General features: G+C 48.9%; 1 protein-coding gene across 2 annotated transcripts in view; it reads right to left on the reverse strand.

Moving 5' to 3' along the window:
• The window catches only part of TOMM70 (translocase of outer mitochondrial membrane 70), a 252,001-nt gene that overhangs the window by 49,429 nt on the left and 176,464 nt on the right, over positions 1-26,108 (reverse strand). The gene's annotated exons all lie outside the window — the stretch shown is intronic.

The raw sequence follows: 26,108 nt of genomic DNA on the forward strand, positions 1-26,108 counted from the left end.
CTAACCTTGCACTATGGAGTCTTCATTGTCTAAGTGGAAGAACCTGGAAAGTCCATCTGCATTGGCATGGGCAGTCCCTGGTCTGTGTTCCACTTCAAAGTCCATTCCCTGTAGGGAGATGGACCACCTTAGTAGTTTTGGATTTTCCCCTTTCATCTGCATTAGCCATCTGAGAGGTCTGTGGTCAGTTTGAACCAGGAAGGGAGTATCAAACAAGTATGGCCTCAACTTCTTCAGGGACCAAACCACAGCAAAGGCCTCCCTCTCAATGGCACTCGAACGCTGCTCTCTGGGGAGTAGCCTCCTGCTTATAAAAGCAACAGGTTGGTCTTGGCCTTCATCATTGGTCTGGGATAGGACCGCTCCTATCCCTAGCTCAGAGGCATCAGTCTGCACTATGAACTGCTTGGCATAATCTGGAGCTTTTAGAATTGGTGCTGAGCACATTGCTTCTTTTAGGGTGTCAAAAGCCTTTTGGCAACTAACTGTCCAGTTAATCTTCTTGGGCATCTTCTTGGAGGTGAGTTCTGTGAGGGGGTCACAATGGACCCATATCCCTTCACAAACCTCCTGTAGTACCCAGTCAAGCCAAGGAATGCCTTGACTTGGGCCTGGGTTGTTGGAGCTATCCAGTCCATGATGGCCTGGATCTTGGGTTGTAAGGGTTGTACCTGGCCTCCACCTACAAGGTGGCTCAAGTACACCACAGTGCCCTGCCCTATCTGGCATTTGGATGACTTGAAAGTGAGACCTGCATTTTGCAGAGCCTCTAAGACTTTCCCAAGGTGGATCAGGTGATCCTGCCAGGTGGAGCTAAAGACAGCAATATCATCAAGATAAGCTGCACTAAAGGACTCCTGCCCAGCCAGAACATGGTTCACCAACCTCTGGAAAGTGGCAGGGGCATTCTTTAACCCAAAGGGCATTACAGTAAACTGATAATGCCCATCAGGGGTGGAGAATGCTGTCTTTTCTTTTGCTCCTGGGGCCATGCCAATCTGCCAGTACCCTGCAGTTAAGTCAAAGGTACTGAGGAATTGGGCAGCCCCTAATTTATCTATCAGCTCATCTGCTCTTGGGATAGGGTGAGCATCTGTCTTGGTGACAGAGCTGAGCCCTCTATAGTCAACACAGAACCTCATCTCTCTCTTTTCACCTTGCTGATGAGGTTTGGGGACCAGAACCACTGGGCTAGCCCAGGGGCTCTCAGAGGGTTCAATGACCCCTAGCTCCAGCATCTTGCTGACCTCAGCTTGGATGCTTTCCTTAACTTGGTCTGACTGTCGATAGATTTTGTTTTTGACAGGTGCACTGTCACCAGTGTCCACATCATGGGTACACCAGTGTCTCAGACCAGGGGTCAGGGAAAAGAGGCTAGCATACTGTTGCAAGACTTGCTTGCAGTCAGTCTGCTGTTGGGCAGAGAGGGTGTCTGAGAAGATCACACCATCTACTTACCCATCTTGTGGGCTGTAGAGGAGGAGGTCAGGGAAAGGTTCACTCTTTGCTTCCTGTTCCTCATTGGTCACCATCAGCATGGTGATGGCAGTCCTGTCATTGTAGAGCTTAAGGGGGTTCACATAGATGACCCTTTTGGGTGTCCTGCTTGTGCCCAGGTCAACTAAATAGGTGACCTCACTCTTTCTTTCTAGGATAGGGTAAGGGCCACTCCATTTATCTTGGAGAGCCCTTGGTGCCACTGGCTCCAAAACCCACACCTGTTGCCCAGGTTGAAACTCACCCAGTGCAGCTTTTTGGTCATACCAGTGCTTCTGGAGCTCCTGGCTGGCCTCAAGGTTCTTGGATGCTTTTTCCATGTACTCAGCCATTCTGGACCTTAGGCCGAGCACATAGTCCACTATGTCTTGTTTGGGCTCTTGAAGAAGCCTCTCCCAGCCCTCTTTTACAAGACAACGTGGTCCCCTTACAGGATGACCAAACAGAAGTTCAAAGGGTGAGAAACCTACTCCCTTCTGTGGTACGTCCCTGTAAGCGAAAAGCAGGCATGGTAACAGGACATCCCATCTCCTTTTGAGTTTTTCAGGGAGACCCATGATCATACCTTTCAATGTCTTGTCGAATCTCTCAACAAGGCCATTGGTTTGTGGGTGGTAGGGTGTGGTAAACTTGTACTGCACTCCACACTCCTTCCACATGTGTGTTAGGTAAGCAGACATGAAGTTGGGACCTCTGTCTGAAACCACCTCCTTAGGAAACCCTACCCTGGTGAAGACACCCAGGAGGGCCTTGGCTACTGCAGAAGCTGTAGTAGTTCTAAGTGGAATTGCTTCAGGGTACCTAGTAGCATGATCCACTACTACTAGAACACATTTGTTCCCTGAGGCTGTGGGAGGTTCAAGTGGACCCACAATGTCCACTCCTATCCTTTCAAAGGGGACCCCCACCACTGGTAGTGGGATGAGAGGGGCCTTTGGGTGGCCACCTGTCTTGCCACTGGCTTGACAGGTAACACAGGAGCTGACAAACTCTTTCACCTTTTGGTGCATCTGGGGCCAGTAAAAGTGACTCACTAGCCTTTCCCAAGTTTTGGATTGCCCCAGATGTCCAGCTAGTGGGAAATCACGAGCCAAAGTTAGGAGGAACTCCCTGTACTTCTGTGGCACTACCACCCTCCTGGTGGCTCCAGGAGTGGGGTTTCTTGCCTCAGCATACAGTAATCCCTCTTCCCAATAAGCTCTGTGGGTACCACGGACATCTCCCCTTGCTTCTGAAACAGCTTGCTGCCTCAGGCTTTCAAGAGTGGGACAGTCTCACTGACCTTGGCACAGCTCTTCCCTAGAGGGTCCCCCTGGGCCCAAGAGTTCAACCTGGTAAGGGTCAAGCTCCATGGACTCAGTTCCCTCAGGGGTATCCAAATCCTCTCCCTGTGGAGAGGGGTCCTGAATGTTTTGCTGTGTAGAAGCTGGTTCCCCAGTCTTCTTACCTTTTCTCTTGGTTGGTTGGGCCATTATTTCAGGCTCCAGACCTACGTTTTCACCCTTCCTCTTGCTCTGGGGTTTGCACACACACCAATTCAGGGCTGCATGGGCCTTTAGCTCAACCCCACCCCAGGCTGAGGTTTCCAGATCATTTCCAAACAGACATGCAGCTAGCAACTTTGGAGATACCACTACCTGTTTCAGGCCAGTAACCTCCCCCTGCCTAATGTCACCATGGACATGGGATAACTAGTGGTGACACGGTCAGTGTTGGTGACTGGGTAAGACTTCCCAATCAAGTACTGCTCAGGGGAAACCAGTGTGTCTTTCACCACAGTGACACTGGCACCTGAATCCCTCAGAGCTTCTACCCTAGTTCCATTCACCCAGGGGTACTGTAAGTATTTCTTCAAGTTGGGTGGCCACACAGCTACAGTGGCAAACTCCACTTCTCCCAAGGAGACTAGACTTGCTTCAGTGTGTTCCCAGATTTGCTCATGGTACACCTCTGATCCCATTTGTATACTTGCTGCCCCAGGAGTAGCTGTACTGTGTGCCTTAGAGGCTTTGTTGTGGGGGCAAGATTTATCTACAGTTAGGTGTCCTGACCTCTTACAGTTATTACACCAGGCCTTTAAGGGATCAAAGTTCTTCCCCCTTTAGGGTTGAGGCACATAGGGAGTAGTTTGGGTCCCACCCACCTGAACAGGTTTTGGCGCCCTTTGGAAGACTCAGACTTTTTAACTTGGGGATTCTCACCACCTTTACCCTGGGGAGGTTTTGTGACCACTTTCTTGTGGTCACCCCCAGTGGTTGTCCTTGTCCCCCTAGTCTTGACACAGTGGTCTGCCTTCTTTCCCAATTCTTGGGGAGAAATTAGACCTAGGTCTACCAAATGCTGATGCAACTTTTCATTTGTGCAGTTACTTAATATATGTTCCTTCATGAATAAATTGTACAATCCAGTAAAATCCTGCACACCATGTCCAGCTAACCAACCATCCAGTGTCTTTATTGAGAAGTCTACAAAATCAATCCAGGACTGGGTCTGGGTTTTGTGAGCCCCCCTGAATCCAATTCTATACTCCTCAGTAGTGAATCCAAATCCCTCAATCAGAGCTTTCTTCATGAGGTCATAGGATCCTGCTTCTGGCCCAGAGAGGGTCAGAAGCCTGTCTCTGCAGTTACCAGAGAACAGTTCCCACGGGAGTGCCCCCCAGAGAGGTTTCTTTACTTTTCTGATGTCACGAGCCCTCTCAAAGGCTGTGAACCATTTGGTGATATCATCACCTTCCTCAAATTTAGGGACAATCCCTTTGGGGATTTTAACGTCAGAAGTTTCCTCCCTATCCTTTGTTTTATTATTGCTCCCACCATTGATGGGTGCTAAACCCATCTCTCTCCTTTCTTTTTCTAGAGCCAGGAGCCTGGACTCTAGCTCTAATCTTCTGGTCAGCCTCACAAGGCTGTCCTCTTCACTGGTGGTTCCCCCAGTGATCTTTCTGGTACCAGAGTCACCTGTGTGATCTCTAGGTCCCCAGATGCGAATTCTTGGATTGAAGGGTATGACCTCCTCTTCTTCCCCTTCCTCATCTGACTGGCCATCACCATGTTCTAGTTTGGTTGGATGCAGGCCCATTGGTAAATTTTTAAGTTTGCATAGGGACCTCAATTCCTTGAAAGACAAGTGTAAGTAAGGTGTGAGGTCGAGCTCCTCCACCAGGTCCATGTTATTATTTTCACTAATAGCTGGGTTTGTTTGAGTCATTCTAACCTGACAGTTCTAATCCTCTACCCTGACTATAGTGACTTATTTTTCTAAAATTCTAATGGGACTTAGGCAAGGCCCTAGTAAGACTTTTAGTAATTTTGGAAAAGACCAATCAGAATTCTAAAGGCAATTTTAAGAGTTCTATTGTGTGATCAGATGGTAACCAAGTAGTCCAACAAATGCAAGTTTGTATCTCACCGCTGATCCACCAATGTGAGGAAGTGGCTCTGTATATACCGTTCCCAAATAGGTACAGGGTGTACAGAGTCCACAGTCCCCAGAGACTTGGCAGAGGCTAAAGTTAGATATAACCGTACTCTCTGAAGTGGTAGCTTGGTCGAGCAGTAAGGCAGTATCAGAGGACAGTGTAAAGCATTTGTTGTACACACTCAGTCAGCGAATGGTCTCACACACTCAATAACTGAACTCTAGGCCAATGGTTTATATAAAAAAAATATATGCTTGTTTTATTTTAGAACCAACAATTGGAATTAAAATATACTTTCTCAGAATGAGATGCTTTATATAAATACTTTTGCAATATGCAATTGACTTTTGTAAACAGTTACAAGTGGTTGCAATAGGCAACACTATTTAAAACACAATAATGCATTGAGTTCAATGGAAGTTTCATGTTATTTGCCACAGATTACTTTTAGGATTACTTTTGGAATTCCAGGAATGGATCCTAGATTCAGTCCTGGGTCAGTACTTGGAATCAAGTGATAAAAGTCGACTTAATTACTGTGATGATTTTTAGACAATATTTTGTTATTTTAAAAGTTGACACTTAGAAAATATTTCATAGAAAACAGTCAATGATTCCCTATGGCAGAAAATTCAAGTTGCAGGTATAGTATGTTCTCGTTACTTTTGTAATCCAGTACTGGGTGCCTAGACTCAGTACTGGGACCTTTATCCAAAACAGGTAAGTTATTACGTTTTCAGATATTATACGATTTTTAAAGAATATTTAAAGATTGCAGAAATCGACACTTAGAAGAAATTTCACAGAAAAACAGTCAATGATTTCCTATGGAAGAAAATTGGGTTACTGGTAAGTACAGTTGTAAGTAGTTTTCAGAGTCAGTACTGGGCACCAAGATCCAGCACTGGGAGCTCACCTAAGAGCAGGTGATTATTTTCGTTTTCGTTACTCGGCTGATTTTTTATGAATATTTTAGGTTTTGAAAAGTCCACACTTAGAAGAAATTTCAGAAAAAGCCAGTCAATGTTACCCCAATGAGAAAATTGAGTTATCGGTTTGAAGGTAAGTACTCGACTGGCAGAGTTAAGGTTCTGGGCATAGACTCAGGGGTCTCCCAGGGTCAGGTAGGTACAGTTAGTTCACCCCCAGCGGCACAAGGGCGACCGGGTGCAGAGAGAGTTAGGCCCAATGTTATCCTATGATAGGTAGGGGGGCCTTGGTTAGTGGCTGCTGACTAGCAGGCCACGCGGCTGTGGGAGCTGGGCTCCTGGTCACTTACTCAGGGCAAGTGGGGAAGTAGATCGGTGTAGAGGTTGCACTGCCAGGGCCACTCGGGCGGCTGGGTGCAGGGTGCTTTTGAGCCTTCGGGCGCTCAATTGATTTCAATGGGAAATCTCCGGTTTAGAAGAAGACTGCAAGCTCGGGACGAGGATTCTTCAGGTGCCACCACCACTTCGGGAGGTAAGTTGGGTAGTTGGAGGATAGGTAGGTACCCCGGGATTGGGCACAGGGGGCACCGGGTGTAGGGGTGCCTTTTGGTGTCGGGAAATCTTACCCTCTGTTGATCGCGGTTGGGGGAGCACCTTGTTCTGAGGCTGCAGGCTTCTTCAGGAGTGTCGAGGGAGGTCCTTGGGTGCCGGACTCGGGGTCACAGTCGCCGTGGGGTCGTCCTCGTGGTCTTTGTTCACTCCGGCACAGGCCAGGCTTGGCTGGTGCAGAGTGTGCTGAGTTCGCGGTTCCGGGCTGCTGCCAGGGATTAGAAGTAGATTTTGAGTAGAGCCTCTACTCATGGGAGTCCCAGGGGCTTAGAGTTAAAAGGTAGCCAGGTCCTCCGGGGTTTGTGAGGTTGCTGGCCACAAGAGATTCCGGGTTGGAGCAGGAGCAGGTTCGAGGGTCGACAGGGCTGGGGCCAAAGCAGTTTGTGTCTTCCTCTTCTTAGCAGCTGCAGGGCAGGTCTTCTTTCTTCTAGCTCTTCTTCGGATTTTGGAATCTGGAATCTGGGGAAGGAAGGTTCAGGGGGCCCCTAAATACTAGATTTAGGGGCGTTACAGGTAGGTGAAGGGCAGGGACCAATGGGTTCCTGTCCTGGGGTGGGTACACCCCCTATCATGCTTCTCTCCTGTGGGAGGGGGGCAGTAGCCTAGTCCTGATAGGGTAGGGCTTCCCATCTTCAAGATGGCAAGAGCCCGGAGATGTGCTTCACCTCGCCTCCCCCACCTGAGGGGTGGGGTTGGCAGGCTGGCACATCCCCGGTCCTTATTTGGGGTTTCCAGCCAAGCTTCCCACCAGAGTGGGGGGTTGCAGTGGCCTGGGGAAGCTCACAGAGGGGGCATGCCTTTGAAGCTTCCCACTGCTCATCCTGGGGGAGGAGATTTAGCACCTCGCCCAGGAAGTGCATTGTTGCAGGCCCAGGAGAGCAGGGGCTCTCCTACCAAGGGGTCCAGCAACATGTCTGCTTTGTGGCAGCCTAGGCAGCCTCAGAACAGACGTGGATTGTAGGTTAGGTTTTAGGGGGCATCTCTAAGATGCCCTCTGGGGTGCTTGGTACATTAAATCCCACACTGGCATCAGTGTGGGTTTAATGTGCTGAGAAGTTTGATACCAAACTTCTCAGTCTTGCCATTATGGTGCTGTGGAGTTCGTGTTTGACGAGCTCTCAGCACCATGTACTCTTAAATGGCAGCACTGCACTTACAGTGCCCAGGAATGGACCTGGGCACTGTAGGGGCACAGGGCTCCTGCTCCTGTGCCCACACCATTGGCATAGGGCACCCAGCTAGAGGGGTGGCTGATATATGCCATGGCAGTGTAGGTGATGGGCATGGCACACAGGGATGTGTGCCATGTCGACTCTTTGTTTTGTCTTGCACCCAGACACCCAGCCTGCAAGGGCAGTGTGTGTGTGTGTAAGGGTACAGGGCCTCTAAGGGTGGCACAATGAGTGCTGCAGCCCTTAGAGGCCTTCCCTGGTCACAAGGCCCTGGGTACCTAGGGTACCATTTACTAGGGGCTGACATGTGGCCAGGGTTTGCCAATTTGGGTTTTGTGTGTTTAGGGAAGGAACATAGGCCCTGGGCACCTGATTGGCAGGAGTCCAGGGCACACACACTCAGGCAAAGTACATTCAGCAATTCAGCAAAAAGTGGGGGCATACCATGCAAGAAAGATGGCACTTTCTCACAGGGACACACGACTCAAAAAGGATATTGTAGGAAGCTGGCTCTACATAGGATATTGCCACAAGGTGGTAATTGGGGCCACACTGCTTTCAGGTAACTGGAACGGTTGCAGGGGCCAAGCTTTGGGTGTTAGGACCAGCACAAGAAAGGACACAAAGCAGCACCAAACATACACCACCAGCGGCACAGGGGAGGCCAGGTGCAGGGTGGAAACACAGCATTGGGCACCCAATGCAGTCCTATGGAATTTAATATTTTTGGAAACAGACTGCAGGCGTCGAACCAGAGGGTCCAGGCAGAACACCAGGGACAGCACAGATAAGTTCAGGTGTTGGGGGGGGGGGGGGGGGGGGGGACGGGGGGTGGGGGGTGTTACAGGTGCACAGCTGGTCTAGCTCCCCAAAGCCTGTGCGGATGCAGGGATGTCTTTGGATATCTTACCAGGCCAGTTGTTGTGGGGGTGTGGCCATTCAGATTCACTCTGCAGGTGCCGTTGTGGGGGGGGGGTCAGGAGAGGTCGGCCAACATTGAATTTGGAGTCCTGGTCACTGGGGAGACTTCACTGGGCAGTTGGCCACTCAGACTCGGGCTGTGGGTGCCTGGTGCAGAGTGGGCATGAGTCTCGGATCCGCATGGATCCTGAGTCTTTGTTGTTGGTTTCTTCTGGACAGGTCCACAGGAGACTGGAGTCTTTGTTGAAGGCAACAGTCCTCCCAGGGGTTTCAGGTGTCACTGACTGCAAGACAGGTCGCAGGTTCGCCGAAGCTGGATACAGGCCGGCAGGGCTGGAGCCAAGGCAGTCGTTGTCTTCAGTCTTCTCTGCAGGATCGTCTTCTTTCTTCTTAGGAAGTCACAGATCTAGTTTCCAAGTCTGGGGGAGTCACCTAAATCCTAGATTTAGGGGCGTTTTAGGGGAGTAGCAGGCAGGACCAATGGGCACCTTACCTGAGGTGACAACATCCTCTATTAGGCCACCCTCCTGTGGGAGGTTGAATAGACCTGGCCCTGATTTGAGGGGCCTCCCCATCTTCATGATGGCGGGAACAGAAAGATGTGCTTCATCTCGCCATTCTCATCTTAGGGGTGGAGTTGGCAGAAGTGGGCCCAACACCTATTCTTCTTACGTTTTGACACCCAAAGTGGGAGTGTAAACCCAGGGCTGACATCTGCAGCTAGCAGAGGTTGGGGGTCACATTACAAAGGCGGCAGGCTTTTGAAGCTCCACTCTTCGAGCACTGGCCCATTCTGGGGAGGCGGTGACACACCTCTGCCCAAGATGTGCATTGTCTCTGTTCCCAGAGAACAGAGGCTTTCTAACCAGGGGACCAGAAACATGTCTGGTGGTGGCTGGCTGTCAACAGCCGGTCAGAGACCACACCAGGGTTAGTAGGTTTTCAGGGAGCACTTCTGAGGTGCCCTCTGGTTACATGGTACAATAAATCCAACTGTGGCATCAGTGTGGATTTATTGAAAGGAGTAGTTTGGTACCAAACACTCCTGTTTTCAGTGAAGTCACCATGGTGCTGTGGAACTTGACTTGTCGAGCTCCTTGCCCATGTACTCTCTATGGCTTCCCTGGCACTAATATTATTAAGGAATACATCCCAATATTGTAGGGGCAGATCTACTAATGCAGATATGCCCTCACCTGTGGTATAGTGCACCCTGCCTTAGGGCTGGTAAGACCTGCTAGAGGGTTGACGTATCTATATCTTAGGCAGTGCTAGTTGGCATGGCACTGTCAATTTGTCGATTACAAGGAAGGGGAGTGAATCGGTTCAGGAAATTCAGAGGCTGGAATCAATATAGTAGTATAAAACAAGCAAATGCCTCTAAAACCATAAATGAAACTATACTTATGCCTCAGTAGTCCTTTTTATTAACTCTTTGCTACATTCATTTTGAGTTCTTTTTTCAGTTTTTGAAATAAAGGTTCCTTTCACATAACACATTAAGACATACACCTCTGTGTTTTTTATATACAAAGACTCTTTTCAGAACAACTCACAAGACAATTAACAAAAACAATATTTACATCACATACATGTATATTACAACTGACCATAAATAATTTTTCATATATACAAGTAACATCAACTTTCAAAGGAATAAGCTTCCCATCAGAACTTAGAAGTCCTACTGGCTTACATTCATTATTGGGACTTATTTTATTTTTGTCCTCAATGTGGACCAGAAACATGAGTTTATATGAAGGTCTTCATCAGGGCGGGGCTTTGTTCGGGTAAGACACCCGGAGAAATGAAATACAGAAACCCGAGGATCCGAGAGAAAGCACGAAAAGAGATGCGCCCACCACGAACACTAAAGAAGAACGCCAAGAGAGTCAACTAAACTGATGAGCCAAGAAGTATACTCCGGCGCATCATGAAAGCCTAATCTGGCACCACATGTCCTACCCAAACAAAGCCCCTCCCTGCTCCCTGCTGAAGACCTTCGTATAAACTCATGTTTCTGGTCCCCCCAATTGAAGGTCAAAACGCATTGGCTCTCACTATCAAGAGGCCTAGAGCAACCGAGAAAAACATAACGCCTAAAAATAGGTGTCTTGAGCTTCACTTAACAAGCTCGAGATTAGAGTTTCAAAATACATCTCTGACCTCTTCAGGGCCTACAGAATAGATCACATTGAGGACAAAAATAAAATAGGTCCCAATAATGAATGTAAGCCAGTAGGCCATCTAAGTTCTGATGGGAAGCGTATTTCTTTGAAAATTTGAAAGAACCATCATAATCAAGGTTGATGTTGCTTGTACATGTGAAAAAATAGTTGTGGTCAGTAGTAGTATACATGTATGTATGTGATGTAAGGAATATGCTACTTACCAGTATGCATCTGTTCTTGGCATGTAGAGCTGCAGAGTTGTACACTTTGCATAGATCGCCATCTGGTGTTGGGCCCGGATGTTTGCAGTTTGTTTTTGTTCTTTGGAAGTCACGAGTTCGGTGACTCCTCCTTCGGTCCGTACTGCACATGGGCTTCGGCTCCATCCTCAGATTGTTTTTCGCCAGCAGGGAAATGATGGAGCGTAGTAATAACAGTGAGAAACCCATGTGTGTTGTATCTAAATAAGATAGACTGGAACGGATACAGGTAGCCGGGGAGGCGGGTGGGCGTGTACAACTCTGCAGCTCTACATGCCAAGAACAGATGCATACTGGTAAGTAGCATATTCCGTTCGAGGCATATGAGCTGCAGATTGTACACTTTGCATAGATTATATAGCAGTACCGAACCTTGGCGGCGACCACCGGTATCCGTTGCAGCGGTTTGAAATAGTGTCTTTAGTACAGCCTGGCCCACACTAGCTTGTTGCTTGGAGTGCACGTCTACACAGTAATGTTTTGTGAAGGTGTGCGGTGTTGACCATGTGGCTGCTTTGCAGATGTCATCTAAGGGTATGTTCCCTAGAAAAGCCATGGAAGCCCCTAACTTTCTAGTAGAGTGGGCTTTAGGTGGAACAGATAGTGTTCTTTTTGCCTTTTGATAGCAAATTTGTATGCACTTTACAATCCACCTAGCTATCCCTGATTTAGAGATGGGGTTGCCTTTATGCGGTGGAGAGAAGGAAACAAACAATTGTTTAGTTTTCCTGAAAGGTTGTGTTCTCTGTATGTAGTACAGTAAAGCCCTCTTAACATCAAGTGTATGTAGAGCCCTTTCCGCAACAGATTGAGGTTGCGAGAAAAAAACTGGTAATTCCACCGATTGATTGAGATGGAAGGGGGAAATGACCTTGGGCAGAAACTTTGGATTTGTACGAAGTATCACTTTGCTGTGATGTATTTGTAAGAAGGGTTCCTGTATAGTGAACGCTTGTATTTCACTAACCCTTCTAAGGGAAGTGATGGCCACTAGAAAAGCTGTTTTCCAGGTGAGGAACTGTAGCTCGCATTTATGCAGGGGTTCGAAGGGCGGACCCATTAGCCTTGTAAGAACTACATTTAGATTCCATACAGGAGAAGGCGGTGCCCTGGGTGGAATTATGCGTTTAAGGCCTTTCATAAAGGCTTTAATAGCAGGCACCCTGAACAGTGATAAATGCTGTCTGTTTTGCAGGTAAGCAGCAATCGCGCTAGGTGTAAGCGTATGGAAGAGTATGCCAGGTTACACCTTTGAAGATGGAGCAGATAGCATATAATGTGTTGTATGGATGCATCTAAAGGGTTGATTGTATTGTTACGACAGTAAACAACAAATCTCTTCCACTTTGCGGCATAGCATGCTCGAGTGGTAGGACGTCTGGCTTCTTTGATAATATTCATGCAGTCAGGGGGAAGGTTAAGGTACCCAAATTCTAAGATTTCAGGAGCCAGATCGCAAGGTTGAGCTGCGCTGGATCCGGGTGTCTGAATTCTCCATGGTTCTGAGTTAGGAGGCATGGGGACAGGTGCAGTTTTTGGTGTGGTACCACTGATAGTTGTAATAGTGTGGTGTACCACGGCTGTCTGGCCCATGTTGGGGCTACCAGAATGAGCGTGAGGGAGTGCTGTTGCAGTTTCCTGACCACTAATGGAATTAGTGGGAGAGGTGGAAAGGCGTATGCAAATCTGCCTGACCAGTTCATCCATATCGCATTGCCTTTGGACAATGGGTGTGGGTATCTGACGGCGAAGCTTGGGCATTTTTTGTTTTCGTGGGTGGCGAAGAGGTCTATCTGAGGATGCCCCCACTTGTGGAAGAATGGGCGAAGAACTTGTGGATGCAGTTCCCATTCGTGTAGTTGTTGCGTTTGTCTGCTGAACAGATCTGCCATGGTGTTTTGTATGCCTGGGACGTGCTGTGCCAGGAGAAAGATGTTTTGTGGAATTGCCCATCTCCATATGCTCTGGGCTAAGCGGGAGAGCTGGGGAGAGTGTGTCCCCCCCTGTTTTTGAATATAATACATTGCAGTCATATTGTCTGTGCGAATGAGGACTGCTTTGGCTGAAATCTGTTTTTGAAAGGATTTTAGGGCTAGAAAGATCGCCAAGAGCTCCAGATGGTTGATGTGGAGCGACTTTTGCTGTGGCGTCCATAGACCTTGCATTGTGAGGTGTAGGAGGTGCGCTCCCCAGCCGGAGAGCGATGCGTCCGCTGTTAGAATCACCTGAGGAACCGGGTCCAGGAACGGCCGCCCTTTGGAAAGGTTTGTGGTGTTCCACCACTGCAGAGAGTGATGGGTGCGGCCGTCCATCAACACCAGATCCGTCAGCTGTCCTTGGGCCTGGTTCCACTGTTGTGCTAGGCACTCTTGTAGTGGACGCATGTGGAGTCTTGCATGGGGCACTATGAAAATGCAAGATGCCATCATCCCTATTAGCTTCATAAACACTCTCGCTGGGAGAGAGTGCTGAGCAATGAACGTTTGGCGCAAGGCTTGTATGCTTGCGATCCTGGCTGCGTTGGGATAGGCTATACCTTTGGAGGTGTCTATAGTGGCCCCGAGATATTGCTTTGTGTGAGATGGTACGAGGTGGGACTTTTGGTAGTTCACCGTGAAGCCTAGCTGGTGGAGCAGTTGGGTGGTGCTGTTTGTATGTTGCACACATTGGTCGTAGGACGCGGCTTTTATCAGCCAGTCGTCTAAGTAAGGGAAGACGTGAATATGCTGACGTCTGAGGTGTGCTGCTACTACCGCTAGGCATTTGGTAAACACCCGTGGTGCGGTGGTGACCCCGAAGGGGAGAACCGTGAATTGGTAATGCTGACCGTCCACCACAAACCTGAGGTACTTCCTGTGAGAAGGGTGTATTGGAATGTGAAAGTATGCGTCTGAGATCCAAGGTAGTGAGAAAGTCTCCCTGACAGAGGAGCGGGAGGACTTGTTGTAGGGTGACCATATGGAAATGGTCTGAATGTATGTATGCATTTAGAGGCCGGAGGTCCAGAATGGGCCTCAGGGTCCCGTCTTTTTTTGGTATTAGAAAATACAGAGAGTAGACCCCTAGATTTTGCTGATTGACGGGGACCTGCTCTATAGCGTGTTTTTGGAGGAGGGAGAGCACCTCCTGTTTGAGCAGTGTGGAATGTTCCTGAGACATTGGACGGTGCCTTGGTGGGATATTGGGTGGGGTAGATGTTAGCTCGAGACAGTACCCTGTCCGAATAATTTGGGTCACCCATTTGTCCGATATTATGGACTCCCAGGTGTTGATAAAGTGTTGCAGTCTGCCCCCGACCGGGGTGGGATGGTCTGGGGGGAGAGGAGGAAAATCATTGTGCGGGCGGGGTGGCAGAACGGGTGGTGTTAGTTTTGCCCCTGCCCTTATTGTTGTTGCCCCTGTATCCACCCATTTGGTAGCCCTTTGAGAAGGTATTTTGAGGAGGGGACTTGTAGGAGGTAGAGGCGCTATTGGTGGAGTAGCCTCTGCCTGTGCTACGAAAGGACGAACGTCGAAAGGAGCGTCTAGGGGTGTGGGATTGTAATGCCCCCATAGACTTTGCTGTGTCCGTGTCCTTTTTCATCTTTTCTAATGCTTCGTCTACCTTTGGCCCAAAGAGATTTTGTTGGTCAAAGGGGTGATTTAGTATGGATGCCTGGACTTCTGGCTTGAACCCTGAGATCCTGAGCCAGGCATGACGACGAAGCAGGACATTAGTATTTATGGCACTAGAAGCAGTGTCCGCTGCATTGAGGGCACATTTAATGGAGGTGTTAGTAATGAGCTTTCCCTCCTGTATTAGGTCATGAGCTTTACGTTTGTGTTTTTCCGGGAGGTGCTGCATAAGAGCCTCAAGCTCATCGTAGTGTGCTCTGTCATAACGCGCAAGCAGCGCTTGTGTATTTGCAATGCGCCAGATGTTCGCGGCTTGCGAGGCAGTGCGTTTACCAGACGCATCTAGGAGTTTTGATTCCTTATCTGGCGGTGGGGCCTCACCTGAGGACTGGGAGTTAGACCGCTTCCTAGCCGTGGACACAACTAGGGAATCTAAGGGAGCAGGGCCCTTAATGTATGTCGGGTCTGTGGGTGCTGCTTTGTACTTTTTTTCTATTCTGGGGTTTAAGACCCTGGCCCTGACAGGGTCTTTGAACACCTCTGCAGCATGTTTGGTGACACCCTTAAGCATGTGCAAGATGGCTGTGGACTTATCCTGAATATCAAATGTATCCAGTAAGAAGTCGTCTTCCACTGGTTCGCTATGTAGTTCCACCCCGTGGCAGTGTGCTGCTCTCTGCACTAAGTGGTGAAACCCTAGTGAGTCCTCTGGGGGAGATGGCCTGGATGGGTAGAGGTCATCTTGAGGCACATCTGGTATGTCAGGGTTTTGGTAATCTTCCCATGGGTCTGGGGTCCCCGGTGGTGTGGGGTCCATTGGGGCGTCCGCCGGGTCATAATCTGGATCCCCGTAATCCGGATCTGGGGACGGGGTCGGGGAATGATGAGGCAAGGGTGGCGGAGACCTGGGTGGAAGAGGTGGAGGAGGAGGAGGTGTAGGAGGTGGCGGGGAGGGCACTCTGAGAGGAGATGTGGCAGAGTCCTTCCGCTTGGGTGGTGGAGGAGGAGCTGGTGTGTCAAGACGTCTTTTCTTGATAGTCAAAGTCAATAGCCCAGTCTTTGGATCCTTGGATAAGGTTTTTGATAAGGATCGGGTGTAAAAAGGTCCGGTGGCGCCGAATCGTCCGCTGGCGCCGATGTTTTCGGAGCCGAGGATTTGGGTGGTTTCTCTGCGCCATGTTTTTTTGGAACCTCCGTTTTTTTCGGCGTCGAAATAGGCTTCGGCGCCGAAGCATCGTTGCCGAGGGATTTGTGCTTGTGTTTCGTCGGCACCGAAAGTCCAGGCTTCGGCACCGGTGGCTTCGGAGTCGAGCTGGGCGGCACTTTCTTCGGTGCCGAACGGTGTTTATCGGCACCAGGAGTCGGCTGGCTCGAGCCCGAGCTGCCGTAAGACTTGTGAGGCTTCGACACCGGGCCCGAAGGTGGGGTGATAGAAGCTGCGTGTTTGGTTTTCCCCAGGCCCGAAGGCGAAGGTGTAACCTAAGTCTCTTTGGATTTGGGCGCGGGGGTGGGAGGGGGTAGAGTACTCACGACCCTCTGCGCCTGTGTGATGTCCTCCAGGTCGGAGTCGTCGGCCTCGGAAGCGCTAACGACGTCTTCCTCCTGCTCGCTGTGGTGTTGCCCCGAAGCTTCGGTGTCGTCTCCGAAGATGTCCGGTGGAGCTGCGGTCGATGAGTGTGCCATGGTGCGTCGAGCTCCTCGATCCCGGATGGTCTTTTTTGATCGAAAAGACTTACAGGCGGGGCAGTCTCTAGACTTGTGTTCTGGAGAGAGGCAAAGGATACACACCTGATGGAGGTCGGTGTGGGGAAATTTAGACCCACATTTTGGGCACATTTTGAACGGAGTCCTTTCCATCGGCCGGGACCGGAGTCGAGGAGGGCCCGAAGGCCGGTGCCGATGTGTGTAATCGAGAAAAGTGCCTCTTCGAGAGATGAAGATAGATGAAGAAACTCGATGAACGAGGATTTTCCGTCGAGGCTGGAACCGTAGAAGTTCGAAGCCGGACCACGAAGTATCACATCCGAGCCCGATGGTGGAAAAAAACAATCTGAGGATGGAGCCGAAGCCCATGCGCAGTACGGACCGAAGGAGGAGTCACCGAACTCGTGACTTCCAAAGACTGTCCAAAGAACAAAAACAAACTGCAAACATCCGGGCCCAACACCAGATGGCGATCTATGCAAAGTATACAATCTGCAGCTCATATGTCTCGAACATATTGTTTTTGTTAATTGTCTTGTGAGTTCTGAAAAGAGTCTTTGTATACAAAAAACCCAGAGGTGTAGGTCTTAATGTGTTATGTGAAAGGAACCTTTATTTCAAAAACTGAAAAAAGAACTCAAAATGAATGTAGCCCAGAGTTAATAAAAAAAGGCTACTGAGGCATAAGTATAGTTTCATTTATGGTTTCAGAGGCATTTGCTTGTTGTGATACAACTGTCACTTTGTCTGGACCAGGCAATGCATGCTGCAGTGGCTGTCTGCCTGGCCTAGGTGAGGGGTCCCTAGGGGACTCTCTTCAGTCCCCAATACCCTAGGTACCATGGTACCATTTACTAGGGACTTACAGGGGCCGGAAGGGTCAATTGTGGAATCCTTTTTAGGGAAGAGACACTGGTATCGGGGACCCTGTGCACTAGTCAAAACCACAAAAAGTGGGGGCTAACCATGACAAAAGAAGCACTTTCTCACAGCCAGAAGTTCCGGATACCATATTTTCCTTGCCCAGTCCGGAGCCACTGGGATGACTTGGATCCGATTTCTCTCGATCTTTTTCAGCACTTTTGGCAGTAGAGGGAGGGGCTGAAAGGGCTAGAGGGTCCCGAGGTCCAGTGTAGGTGGAAGGCGTCTCCTAGAGAGGTCTGCTTTGGGAACTCCAACACACAAAAGGTTTGACTTTACATATTCTCTGCGGTGACAAACAGATCGAGCCAAGGCTTTCCCCTTTGGTGGAAAATGCCCTGTGCTCCCTCTGAGCTTAACTGTCATTTATGATCCACTAGGCAACAGTCACTGAGTTTTTCGGCCCTAGCGTTCAAAGATCCTGCCTGGTGTTGTGCGATCAGGGATATGTCAAGAGGGTTCGGCCACATCCAGAGACGTAGAGCCACCCAGCACAGTGCCCACAACCTCACACCACCCTGTTTGCTGCAGTGCAGCATGGCCGTTGTGTTGTCTGTGAGCATCTGTACCCATTCATCCTTGATGGTAGGGAGGAGCACCTTCAGTGGCAAGCAAATCGCCCGCAACTTCAACAAGTTTATGTGGAGGCGAACTTCTGCCAGAGACCAGAGTCCTCTGATCTCCACCTCACCCAGGTGACCTCTCCAAACCAGTAACTATGCATCCGTCACAACCTTCAGCTCTGCGTGAGGTAGGGAGATGGGTCTGCCGCTGTTCCAACTGCGGTCGAGCAACCACCACTGCAGGTCTTTCGCAGTCTGCTACGACACCTGGATGAAATCTGACAGACTGCCTTGGTGTTAAGCTTACTGAGACCTCAGATCCCCTTGCAGAGCCTGTGTGCACCACATAGTGTTGTCCTCAAGCATGATACAGGAAGCCAAGAGGTTAATAAACCTCAGAGCCAACCTCACTGAGACCCAGGTTGCAGTTTGAAACATCAAGATCAAAGCACAAATGTCCTGGACTTTAGATAAAACTTGTACTTGATAGAAGATAAGCTGTCCCCACAAGAATCACATTTGTAATCCTTGTTTCCAGTACTGCCCTTAAATGTGGTATCGCAAACAGGCTGGAGCATCAATTTGCTGATGGTGATCTTCAGACCTATTGAAGAACAGTGACAGCTGTCTGATCATCCAGTAGCACTTTGTGAAATGAGCCAGAGGAAAAAAATCATCCAGGCAGAGGATGATAAATATGTTGGTCCACTCAATTGTGGCTGCCACGCCATGCGTTTGGAGGCTGCTTAGGGATTCCGGAGGGCCGGATTGCAGTTCAAGAGTAAATAGTTTGGAAAGGTAGTGGTTCTTCTTTATGCTGAATCATGTAAGAATCTCAAGTTTAGGGTTGTGGAGAAAATCCAATCTTCCCATTTAGTGTTAGTATGCTGTATTTTTGCCTACTTTTCTCGCTTCTGTGTCTTGGAATATTGGCTGGTACTCTTGACTAAGAAGTAGTGGGAAGAAGTGTCTTTGTTTAGACAGTGTTTTGCAAACAACTCTACTACATTTTTGTAAGAGACATTGCATATCAAAGGACAATCAAGGAGATTTGGTCTCAACATCTGGGAAATTTGGACGGAGTAGAATAATCTTATCTGCACAATATGAAGCACTTCAAACTCTTGCTACCCTCAAAAATGAAGGGAAATTGTTAGTAATATTCCCTTCTAATGGAGTGCCAAGTGGTGTTAGCAGAGCTAAGTTGCCACTGATTTTGTGGTAGGACATTTCTTGTGGTAGATGCTGACTGATGAGAACTTTGGTCTCAGGGCCTTTTCTCATAGAGAAAGGAATATGCTACTTACCAGTATGCATCTGTTCTTGGCATGTAGTGCTGCAGATCTACACACTTTCGCATACATCGCCATCTGGTGTTGGGCCCGGATGTTTGCAGTTTGTTTTTCCTCTTGGAAAGTCTTTGGAAGTCACGAGGTCGGTGACTCCTCCTTTGGATCGTATTGCGCATGGGCTTCGGCTCCATCCTCAGATTGTTTTTCGCCAACAGGGAAAGATGGAGCGTAGTAACAACAGTGAAGAAACCCGTGTGTGTTGTATCTAAATAAGATAAACTGGAAAAGATACAGGTAGCCGGGGGTGGGGGGGGTGGGCGTGTGAAGATCTGCAGCTCTACATGCCAAGAACAGGATGCATACTGGTAAGTAGCATATTCCGTTCAAAGCATATGAGCTGCAGATTACACACTTTTGCATAGACTATATAGCAGTTCTCAACCTTAGCGGCGACCACCGGTATCTGTTGCAGTGGTTTGAAATAGTGTTTTAAGTACAGCCTGGCCCACACTAGCTTGTTGCTTAGTTTGCACATCTACACAATAGTGTTTGGTGAAAGTGTGCAGTGTTGATCATGTAGCTGCTTTGCAGCTATCCTCTAGTGGGATGTTCCCTAGAAATGCCATGGAAGCCCCTATCTTCCGTGTAGAATGGGCTGTAGGGGGAACGGATAGCGTTTGTTTTGCTTTGTGGTAGCAAATCTGGATGCATTTTACAATCCACCTAGCTATCCCTGATTTTGAGATGGGGTTGCCCTTGTGTGGTGGAGAGAAAGAGACAAACAGTTGTTTGGTCTTTCGGAAAGGTTGTGTTCTCTGGATATAGTAAAGTAAGGCTCGTTTGACATCTAGGGTGTGCAGAGCCCTTTCTGCAACAGTCTGAGGTTGCGAGAAAAATACTGGTAATTCTACAGATTGGTTTAGGGGAAAAGGGGAAATTACTTTAGGTAGGAATTTTGGGTTGGTACGGAGAACAACCTTGTTCTGGTGAATTTGAAGAAAAGGTTCTTGTATGGTAAGTGCTTGAATCTCACTGACCCTTCTAAGGGAAGTGATGGCTACAAGGAAAGCTGTTTTCCATGTTAAGAATTGCAGTTCGCATTTATGCAAAGGTTCGAAGGGAGGCCCCATCAGCCTTGTGAGAACGATATTTAAGTTCCACACAGGTGAGGGTGGTACTCTGGGGGGAATTATTCTTTTCAGGCCTTCCATGAAGGCTTTAATGGCAGGTACTCTGAAGAGTGAAAGATGTTGCCTGTTTTGTAAGTAAGCTGCAATTGCTGCGAGGTGTAGTCAAATGGACGTATAGGCTAGATTACACCTTTGTAGGTGGAGTAAGTAGCATATGATGTGTAGTATAGACACGTCCAGAGGATTGATTGTGGCAATAAACAACAAATCTTTTCCACTTGGTAGCATAGCAGGCTCTAGTGGTAGGGCGTCTAGCTTCTCTGGTGAGTTCATACAGTCAGGGGGAAGATTTAGGTACCCGAATTCTAGGATTTCAGGAGCCAGATCGCAAGGTTGAGCTGAGCTGGGTCTGGGTGCCTGATCTCTCCATGGTTCTGGGTTAGGAGGCATGGTGAGAGGTGTAGCTTTTGGTGTGGTACTACCGAGAGTTCCGGCAGTGTGGTGTACCACGGTTGTCTGGCCCACGTTGGAGCTACTAGGATTAGTGTGAGGGAGTGCTGTTGTAGCTTTCGCACCACTAATGGAATGAGTAAGAGAGGCGGAAAAGCGTATGCAAATTTGCCTGACCAGTTTATCCATATCGCATTTCCTTTGGACAATGGGTGTGGGTATCTGGCGGCGAAGCTTGGGCATTTTGTGTTTTCGTGGGTGGCGAAGAGGTCTATCTGCGGATGCCCACACATTTGAAAGAACGGATGAAGAACCTGTGGGTGAAGTTCCCACTCGTGGATTTGTTGTGTCTGTCTGCTGAGCAGATCTGCCACGGTGTTTTGAACTCCTGGGACACGTTGAGCTAGGAGAAAGATTTTGTGGGGAATTGCCCATCTCCATATGCTCTGTGCTAATTGAGAGAGCTGTGGAGAGTGGGTGCCGCCTTGTTTTTGAATATAATACATGGCCGTCATGTTGTCTGTGCGAATGAGGACTGCCTTGCCTGAAATCTGTGTTTGAAAAGATTTCAGGGCTAGAAAGATTGCTAGTAACTCCAGATGGTTGATATGGAGTAACTTTTGTTGCGGCGTCCATGTGCCCTGCACTGTGAGATGTCATAGATGAGCTCCCCAGCCGGAGAGCGATGCGTCCGTTGTTAGTATTATCTGGGGAACCGGGTCCAGGAACGGTCGACCTTTGGAAAGGTTTGTGGTGTTCCACCACTGCAGAGAGCGATGGGTGCGACCGTCTACCAACACCAGATCTGTCAGTTGCCCCTGGGCCTGGTTCCATTGGTGTGCTAAGCACTCTTGGGGTGGACGCATCTGGAGTCTTGCGGGGGGGCACTATAAAAATGCAAGAGGCCATCATCCCTATTAGTTGCATAAACACTCGTGCTGGAAGGGAGTGTTGAGGTATGAATTTTTGTCGCAAAGCCTGAATGCTTGCAATCCTGGCCGGATTGGGGTAGGCTATTGCTTTTGAGGTGTCTATGGTGGCACCGAGGTATTGTTTTATGTGGGGTGGTGTTAGCTGGGACTTTTGGTGGTTCACCGTGAAGCCTAGTTGGTGAAGTAGTTGGATTGTGGTGGCGGAGTGGTGTACACATTGGTTGTATGAAGTGGCTTTTATCAGCCAGTCGTCCAAGTATGGGAAGACGTGAATGTGCTGTCTTCTGAGGTGTGCCGCCACCACCGCTAGGCACTTGGTGAATACCCGTGGTGCTGTTGTGACTCCGAACGGGAGCACTTTGAATTGGTAGTGTTGTCCGTCCACTACAAATCTGAGGTACTTTCTGTGAGCATGGTGTACTGGAATGTGGAAGAATGCGTCTTTCAAGTCCAGTGTGGTGAGAAAGTCATTCTGGGAGAGGAGCGGAAGTACCTGCTGAAGCGTTACCATGTGAAAATGGTCTGAGTGTATGTATGTGTTTAGGGGCCGGAGATCTAGAATAGGTCGTAGAGTCTCATCCCTTTTTGGTATTAGAAAATATAGGGAGCAGACCCCCAAATTTTGTTGATTGACAGGAACGTGTTCTATTGCCTGTTTTTGTAGGAGCGAGATTACCTCCTGCTTTAGCAATGTCAAATGTTCTTGTGACATTGGGGGTTGCCTGGGTGGAATGTGTGGGGGGGTAGATGTTAATTCCAGGCAGTAACCTGACCGAATTATTTGGATCACCCATTTGTCTGAGGTGATGGTCTCCCAGACATGAAGGAAATGTTTGAGTCTGCCCCAACCGGAGTGGAATTGTCTGGGGGAGGGGGGGGGGGGGGAGTCATTGGGTAGTAGGTGTGGCAGAACGGGCGTTGTTTGTTTTGCCTCTGCCCTTGTTGTTGTTACCCCGGTAGCCGCCTCTTTGGTAACCTTTTGTAAAGGTGGCCTGAGTAGGGGACTTGTACGATGTGGACGCTGTGTCTGAGGAGTAGCCTCTGGATGCACTTCGAAAGGATGAGCGACGAAAGGAGCGTCTGGGCGGGTGAGACTGTAAGGCCCCCCATGGATTTTGCGGTATCCGTGTCCTTTTTCATCTTCTCTAAGGCCTCATCTACCTTTGGCCCGAATAGATGTTCCTGGTTAAAGGGATGGTTAAGGATGGAGGCTTGTACTTCTGGTTTGAACCCAGATACCCTTAACCAAGCATGACGATGGAGAAGGACGCTGGTGTTAATGCCCCTGGAGGCTGTGTCTGCTGCATCTAGGGCACAACGTATAGAGGGGTTTGTGATGGTCTTACCCTCTTGAATTAACTTGTTGGCTTTACTTTTATATTTTTCAGGGAGATGGTGCATTATGCTTTCAAATTAGTCATAATGAGCCCTGTCATATCTGGCCAGCAGTGCCTGAGTGTTTGCTAGACGCCATATGTTAGCGGCCTGGGATGCTGTGCGTTTGCCTGAAGCATCTAGCAGTTTTGACTCCTTGTCAGGTGGTGGTGCATCACCTGACGCTTGTGAGTTTGCCCTTTTACGTGCCATAGATACCACTATGGAATCTAGTGGCGCTGGTCCGCTGATGTAAGAGGGATCTGAGGGAGCAGGTTTGTATTTCTTTTCGATACGTGGGTTAAGGACCCTGGCTCTAACTGGGGCTTTAAAAACTTGTGCCGCATGCTTTACCACCCCTTTGAGCATAGGCAGTATGGAGGTGGACCTATGTGTAGTATCGAATGTGTCTAGGAGGAAGTCTTCCTCCACAGGGTCATTATGCATGTCCACTCCGTGATAATGTGCTGCTATTTGCAGAAGATGGTTAAAACCTAATGAATCTTCTGGTGGAGATGGTCTAGAAGGGTAGATATTGTCTTGTGGGACGTTAGGGATATCTGGTATATTGTAATCGTCCCATGGATCTGGAGATCCTGTAGGGGTGGGGGGGGGGGGTCTTGTGGCACATCCCCTGTATCATCATATGGGTCCCCCTGATCATCATCGCCTGGAGACGGAGTAGGAGAACGATGAGGTGGGGAAGGAGGAGGAGGTGGAGGGGAAGGTATCCTGAACGGAGAGGTAGCAGAGTCCTTCCTCTTTGGAGGTGGAGGTGGAGCAGGCTTCTCCAAATGTCTCTTTTTAGTAGAGAGTGTCAAATGTCCAGTTTTTGGATCCTTGGTAAGAGTTTTTTGCAAGGGATCCAGTGTAAACAGCTCTGGTGAGGTAATTTGGTCTGTCGGCGCCGAAGGCGTCAGGCCGATGATTTTTTAGGTTTTTCCGTGCCGGTTTGATGTTTAGAACCCGGCTTGGGACCCTCCGGTCTCTTGGTCGGCGCTGAGATGGGCTTCGGCTTGAAAGTGTCGGTGCCGGTGGCCGTGTGTGGTTTGGTCGGCACCGAAGATGGCGTCGGTGCCGAAGAGCTGGGTTTCGACCCCGAGGGCTTCGGTGCGGAGCTCGGTGTCGAGGTGGAGGCCGTCCTCTTTTTCGGTGCCGAAGTGTGTTTCTCGGCACCGCTGGCAGGTTGGCTCGAGCCCGAGCCGCCGGAAGGCTTACTTGGCTTCTTCACCGGGCCCGAAAGTGGGGTGTGTGAAGCAATGTCTCTGGTCTTGCCTAGGCCCGGGGGCGAAGGCGTGACCGAAGCCTTTTTGGGTGTCGGCGCGGGTGTGGGAGTGGGTAGGTTGGTACTCACGACCCTGCGCCAGAGTGATGTCCTCCACATCTGACTCGTCGGCCTCGGAAGCGCTGACGAGGTCCTCTTCGGTACGATGATGTTCCGGTTCGTCGATGTCGTCTCCGAAGATGTCGACTGGAATGGACGTCAAGGAGTGTGCCATGTCCCTTCTGGCACTTCGGTCCCGAATAGTCTTTTTGGATCGAAAAGACTTACAGGCCGGACAGTCTCGAGCCTCGTGTTCTGGGGAGAGGCAAAGCTTGCATACCTCATGAAGATCGGTGTGGGGAAATTTGGACCCACATCGAGGGCACTTTTTAAATGGAGTTCTTTCCATGAGCCGGGACCGGAGCCTGGGTAGGCCCGAAGGCCGCCGTCGACGACTGGAACCGAAGGTTTGTGTCGATGAGGAGGCGCGTTGATTGAAGAGATCGTGTATCGAAGCAATACAGCGATTGGGGTGAGGATTGCGTGTCGATCGTCGTACTAGAAGCTGTTCGGAACCGGAGCGCGAAGATAACATCCGAGCCCGATGGCGGAAAAAAACAATCTGAGGATGGAGCCGAAGCCCATGCGCAATACGATCCATAGGAGGAGTCACCGACCTCGTGACTTCCAAAGACTTTCCAAGAGGAAAAACAAACTGCAAACATCCGGGCCCAACACCAGATGGTGATCTATGCAAAAGTGTGTAATCTGCAGCTCATATGCCTCAAACAGTGAGTTTGTTGTTTTAGCTACCGGGAATATTGCGGATTCTTTTTTTTATTAATGAATGTGGGCACTCTGCTGTGCTCTGCCACATTCCTTAGATAGATCTCAGGAATTAACTTGCGTTTCACCAGCAACGCAACAGATTTCAGACTTAATTACATTCTTTACCCGCTGAATATCACCTGCCTACATAACATGATAAGTCTGGTTCAACATTTTGTTTGTGCCCGTGGGGGCAGTGATGTCAATTAAGACCAGAAGGAGCTCCTAAGGAGAGGCCATCGCATATTCTAGAGTTGCCAGATCTAAAGTTCTTGGTCACATTTACAGATATCAAAGGTGATTAATGCTCCATCAGTATTACATGGGTTGTTTCTAACACTCCCTGAAAGTAAGTTCTGCAGATCTCTCCATCTTATCAAACATGACCCTGTTGTAGAGTCCTAAGAAAGAAGAAAAACCTAGCGGTTCTTATGAAAGTAGCTGATGTTAAGCAAAGTACCTCTCCTTATAATCCATCTTCCCTTTCTCTTTCTCCTGAGGAATTCAGGATGTTGAGATCAGGGTACTATAGATTTTGTGGGAGCAGACATCATGAGTAAACCTGGTAAAGTGTTCAGACCTAAATGGATCAGATTACGGAGGCTTAGGCTTGTGAGAAAGCATGCGTTGTGGACACCTATAAGCTGGAATCACTGAATCAAATCTTCATAAAACAATCTCTCAAAAATAACTGGAGTATCAAACAAGTGGAATGGATTCAATGTTGAGCATTGCTGTTGCTTGAATCCCTCATTAAAAACAAGCATTGGATGAGAATCAAACTTAGGACTTCAAGCAGGTCCAGAAATAGTAGCAGCCTAATTTGTAGTCATAGGCATGCACAATAAAAAGTTCTGCTTCTCTCTCAAATAATTTCTTTGGGGTGTATACGAAGGCAAAACTTGCATGACTTTGGAGTCATGGTCTGACTTCAAGTAAATAGAGTTAGGGTCTGAGATGGACATCGGTCCCTAGCAATACTGATAGGGCATAAAGCCTAAATGCTTCGAGGGAGACATTACAGAACAGCTCCAATAGTTGAATTCTGAAGAGCT

Source organism: Triturus cristatus, chromosome 8 (assembly GCF_964204655.1).
Source record: "Triturus cristatus chromosome 8, aTriCri1.1, whole genome shotgun sequence".
Classification (NCBI taxonomy): Eukaryota; Metazoa; Chordata; class Amphibia; order Caudata; family Salamandridae; genus Triturus; species Triturus cristatus.